We start from the raw sequence: 6,004 nt of genomic DNA, 5'->3' as shown, positions 1-6,004 counted from the left end.
ATCGTGATCCTGGTGAAGCGGAGGAGCAGAGGTTGGATCGTTTCTTGCGAAACAGTCCACCGACGTTCAAGGGTAGGTATGACCCGGATGGAGCTCAGACAAGGGTGCAAGCCATGGAGAGGATCTTTCGTGCTATGGTGACGAGTGAGGACCAGAAGGTCAGGTTGGCTACTCATATGCTTGCTGAGGAGGCTGAGTATTGGTGGACCAATGCAAAGAGAAGGCTTGAGGCTGGTGGAGCTGTGACTTGGGCTAGGTTTAAGACTGAGTTTTTGAGGAAGTACTTTCTTGAGGATTTGAGGACTAAGAAGGAAGTGGAATTCTTGAACTTGAAGCAAGAGAACCGTTCAGTGGCTGAGTTTTCTGCAAAGTTTGAGGAGCTTTCGAGGTTTTGTCCGTACATCAATGCGGAGGATGTTATGGTTTCCAAGTGTGTGAAGTTTGAAAGCGGTTTGAGGCCCGACATCTATCAGTATGTGTGTATTCAGGAGATCCGTGATTTTGATACTTTGGTGCATAAGTGTCGTATGTTTGATGATGCTGGAAGGGCTAAGGTTAATCACTACAAGGCTCAGAATGAGAAGAAAGGAAAGAGTCATGGATTTGGGAAGCCGTACAACAAGGATAAAGGCAAGAAGAGAGAATCTGGTGGAGGCTCTAAGGTGAATGTTGCTGAGGTGAGGTGCTACAAGTGTGACATATTGGGTCATTTTGCCAATGATGGCAAAAGTGGTGATAAATGCTACAAGTGTGGAGAAGCAGATCACAAGGCTTTTGAGTGCAAGAAGGAGATCACTTGCTACAATTGTGGTAAGAAGAGGCATATCAGTACTAAGTGTACCAAGCCGAATAAGGTGGCGGGGAAGGTGTTTGCATTGAATGCGGAAGAGGTGGAGCATCCGGATAATCTCATCCGAGGTATGTGTTTTATCAATAGTACTCCTTTGATTGCAATTATTGATACCGGTGCTACTCATTCTTTTATTGCGGTTAGTTGTTTTGAGCGTTTGGGTTTGGTTGTGACTCGGTTGTCTCGAGGGATGGTTATCGACACCCCGGCTAGTGGTTCGGTGACTACTTCTTTTGTGTGTGCTAAGTGCCCTGTTAGTTTTGGTAATGTAGATTTTGAGTTGGATCTTGTGTGTCTTCCGTTGAAGCATATGGACATGATTTTCGGTATGGATTGGATGTTGACTTTTGGTGTTAACATTAATTGTTTGACCAAGAGTATAACGTTTTCTAAGCCAGTAGCTGAGGAAGGTGGGAAGTTCTTGACCGCAGAGCAAGTGAAGAAGTCTTTGGATGGTGAAGCTAGTGTGTTCATGATGTTTGCTTCCTTGAAGGAAAGTAGTGAGAAAGGAGTTGGTGATTTGCCGGTAGTGCAAGAGTTCCCAGAAGTTTTTCCGGACGACATTACCGAGTTACCGCAGGAGAGGGAAGTTTAGTTTGCAATTGATTTGGTACCTGGAACGAGTCCTATTTCGATTACGCCTTATCGGATGTCTGCATTAGAGTTGGGTGAGTTGAAGAAGCAGTTGGAAGAGTTGCTCAAGAAGCAGTTTATCAGGCCAAGTGTTTCTCCGTGGGGTGCCCCTGTGTTGTTGGTTAAGAAGAAGGATGGAAGCATGAGGTTGTGTGTGGATTATCGGCAGTTGAACAAGGTGATAATCAAGAATCGGTATCCGATTCTGTGGATTGATGAATTGATGGATCAGTTGGTTGGTGCAAAAGTGTTCAGTAAGATTGATTTGAGATCAGGATATCATCAGATTAGAGTAAAGGCGGAAGATATATCCAAAACTGCGTTCAGAACGAGGTATGGACACTATGAGTATTCTGTGATGTCATTTGGAGTATCTAATGCGCCATGTGTTTTCATGGAATATATGAATAGAATATTTCATCCTTTTTTGGATCGTTTCGTGGTGGTGTTTATCGATGATAATTTGGTATATTCGAAGTCTGAAGTAGAGCATGCTGAGCATTTGAGTATTGTGTTGGGAGTGTTGAAAGAGAAGAGGTTGTTTGCTAAGTTGTCGAAGTGTAAGTTCTGGTTGCGGGAAGTGAGTTTCCTTGGTCATGTGATTTCTAAAGGTGGTATTGTCTTGGATCCATCGAAGGTTGATGCAGTGTTGCAGTGGGAATCACCTAAGTTTGTTTTCGAAGTGAGAAGTTTTCTTGGATTGGCAGGTTATTATCGGAGGTTCATTGAGGGATTCTCTAAGTTGACATTGCCATTGACGCAGTTGACTCAAAAGGACAGGCTTATGTTTGGGATGCTAAGTGTGAGAAGAGTTTCCAAGAGTTGAAGAAGAGGTTCACTTCGGCTCCAGTGTTGATTTTGTCGAATTCAAAGGAATCATTTGTTGTGTATTGTGATGTTTCTAAGATGGGTCTTGGTGGTGTGCTTATGCAGAATCGTCAGGTTGTGGCTTATGCTTCGAGACAATTGAAAGTGCATGAGAAGAATTATCCGACTCACGATTTGGAACTAGCGGCCGTTGTGTATGTGTTGAAGATTTGGAGGCATTATCTGTATCGTTCTAAGTTTGAAGTGTTCAGTGATCACAAAAGTTTGAAGTATTTGTTTGACCAGAAGGAGTTGAATATGAGACAGAGGAGATGGTTGGAATATCTTAAGGATTTTGACTTCCAGTTGAGCTATCACCCTGGGAAGGCGAATGTTGTTGCATATGTCTGCCTTGATGGTGAAAGAGTTGGAGTTGATTGAGCAGTTTCGAGATTTGAGTTTGGTTAGTGAGTTGACGCCGGATGGTGTGAGGTTAGGAATGTTGAAGTTGACGAGTAATATTTTGGAATAGATTAACAATGGTCAGAAGGAAGATTTGGAACTTGTTGATCGTGTGGTGTTGGTTAACCAAGGTAAGGGTGGAGACTTCAGATTGAGTGAGAACGCTGTTTTGATGTTTCGTGATCGTGTTTATGTACCGAGAGTTCATGAGCTTAAGAGAAGGATTTTGGAAGAAGGTCACAGAAGTAGTTTGAGTATTCATCCAGGAGCGACTAAGATGTATCAGGATTTGAAGAAGTTGTTTTGGTGGCCTGGAATGAAGAAGGATATTGCAGAGTTTGTGTATGCGTGTTTGGTTTGTCAGAAGTCTAAGATTGAACATCAGAGACCATCAGGTTTGATGCAACCGTTGTTTGTGCCAGAGTGGAAGTGGGATAGTATATCAATGGACTTTGTGGGAGCGTTGCCGAAGACTGCTAAAGGTTTTGATTATATTTGGGTGATTGTTGATCGTTTGACGAAGTCGGCCCATTTTGTTCCTATTAAGACCGATATGTCTGTTGCGAAGTTGGCAGAGATCTACATTGAGCAGATTGTTAGATTGCATGGTATTCCTTCTAGTATTGTGTCGGATCGGGATCCAAGATTTACCTCTAAGTTTTGGGAGAGTTTGCAAGTTGCTTTGGGAACTAAGTTGAGGTTGAGTTCTGCTTATCATCCCCAGACTGATGGTCAGACGGAGAGGACTATTCAGAGTTTTGATGATTTGTTGAGAGCTTGTGTGTTGGGGCAAGGTGTCAGTTGGGTCGAATGTCTACCGTTGATTGAGTTTACTTACAACAACAGTTTTCATTCTAGCATCAGAATGGCACCATTTGATGCTTTGTATGGTCGGAGGTGTAGGACTCCTTTGTGCTGGTATGAGTCAGGTGAAAGTGCTTGTTAGGACCGGAAGTTGTGCAAGAGACGACCGAGAAGGTTAAGATGATTCAAGAGAAGATGAGAGCGTCTTAGAGTAGGCAGAAGAGTTATCATGATAAGAGGAGAAAAGACCTTGAGTTTCAGGTTGGTGATCATGTGTTTTTGAGAGTGAATCCTGTAACCGGTGTTGGTCGTGCTTTGAAGTGTCGGAAGTTGACTCCTCATTTTGTTGGACCTTTTGAGATTGTTGAAAAGGTTGGGGATGTAGGGTATCGGATTGCGTTACCACTATCTTTGTCGAATCTTCATGATGTGTTTCATGTGTCTCAGTTGCGGAAGTGTGTGTATGATGTGTCTCATGTGATTCAAGTGGATGATTTGGAAGTAAGAGATAATTTGACCGTTGAGACTTGGCCAGTTAGGATCGAGGATCGTGAAGTGAAGCGGTTGCATGGCAAGGAGATCGTTTTGGCTAAAGTGATTTGGGTTGGACCGACTGGTGAGAGTGCCACTTGGGAATCGGAGAGTAGGATGAGGGTTGCGTATCCAGAGTTGTTTCCTTTAGGTAATTTTCGAGGGCGAAAATTCTTTTTAGTGGGGGAGTGTTGTAACAGCCCGATTTTCGCTAGTTTAATTTTATTATTTATTTGTGTGTATTATATGTGCTCATGTGTGATTATTTGCCTCTGTGTGTATTTTTGATTGGGAATTGTAGAATTCGGTGTTAGAAGGGTATTTTAGTCATTTTGGACTTGGGGGCATTTTGGTCATTTTGAGAGTAGGGGTAATTTTGTAATTTTGGTTGAGGATTATTTTTAGTGCTCAGTGAGAGTTATTATTTCACCAATTTACTAGAGAGGGTGTAGTAATTATTTTATCTACCGGTAAGTGACCGTTAGTGTGATGTTTTACCGTTAAGTGAGTTAAACCATTTTTGGGTGTTAGATTAGAATTGGGTTAGGCCCATTAAGGTGTGGTGAGTTAAGCCCAATTAAGGGAGCCTATATAAAGTATTGTTAGTGGAGAGATAGGGTTTTACCACATTTTTCAATTGAGAAGAGAAGAGTTAGACGCTAGAGAGGAGAACAAGAACAAGGGCTAGAGCTAAAAGAGGGGATCCATCATCTAGGAGCTAAATTGAAGCTTGGGTTAGAGAATCTTGGTGCTAGAGGTAAGAGGGTCAGACTTCACTCATAATTTCATAACTTTTTCTTTTTACCCATTTTGTGAAATTGATGAATTGAACCTAAATGTTGTGAATTCATGCATGATTGTTGTTGTTATGTTTGAGAACATGATTTGCATGATATTTGTATGTGATTATGTGAATTAACATGATGAAATGAATAAATATGGGTATATTGTGTTCTTGAGCAAATTTGATGAGAAATGAGGTTGTGATGTTTAATTGTGCATGAATTCGTGTTCATTAGTTGTTGTTGATGATTGTTGAACCGTTAGAATCATTGTTTATGGATTCATGACGAGATTTGTGGTTATGTTGGTATTTTGAGAAAATTTTGTGATTTTGATGAAATGAGCTATGTTGTTGTTCCTAATGCTTGAATCATGTTTGTTTAAGTGTATTGAACCTCTTTTGACCCATAAGCACTTTCTGGAACTTGGTTTGGGAGTTGGGGGATTTGAAAAATGGGATTTTGGGTGAAAATGGTGTGAAAATCCGTAACTGCTGAAGAAATTCGCCAGAATTGCTAATAGCGAAATTGTCTGGAGTTTTTTCGCTAATCGCGAAAATTGAGCTAATAGCGAAATTGCCCAGAATCAGTTTTTCGGTTTTGTTTGTTTTGAGCTTTTGGGGACCAATCCAATACTTCTAAAATGTTTCTTTAGACTTAATTAACATCTGTTTATACCTTTAATCCTACTGGAACATGATTTGAATTAGTTTGGACTTGAATTTGTGATAATCGTCTAACTTTTATAAAAACGGTTCAAACGTCGATTTTTCCGAAAACTCGTTTTTCTCTGGAGTTTGAGGCGGGATTAAAGTTGTATATTGTTGATATGATTTCTAAATTTGGTTGTGATTGGTTTCATCAAGTAGTAACTTGTTTTGCTTTGAAAATGAGAATTTTTGTGAAAAGTGATAAAGTTAGACGAAATTTGAGTTTTTCATGAATTCATCGTATTTGACCGATGAAATGCTTATGTAACCTCTACTGCACATATATGTGACTTGTGAGAACACATGGCATAGGCAATTGAGCTTGTTTACTTGGTTTTGACTTAAATGCTCAATTACTTGAAATATTTTGACTTTGACAGACGAATTTGATTGAAAAATGATTTTTGAGAGCCTATTGCTTATCA

Source organism: Medicago sativa, chromosome 6 (assembly GCF_051527215.1).
Source record: "Medicago sativa cultivar Bolivia chromosome 6, Bolivia_mono, whole genome shotgun sequence".
In the NCBI taxonomy this organism is placed as follows: domain Eukaryota; kingdom Viridiplantae; phylum Streptophyta; class Magnoliopsida; order Fabales; family Fabaceae; genus Medicago; species Medicago sativa.
This window is presented reverse-complemented; position numbering follows the sequence as displayed.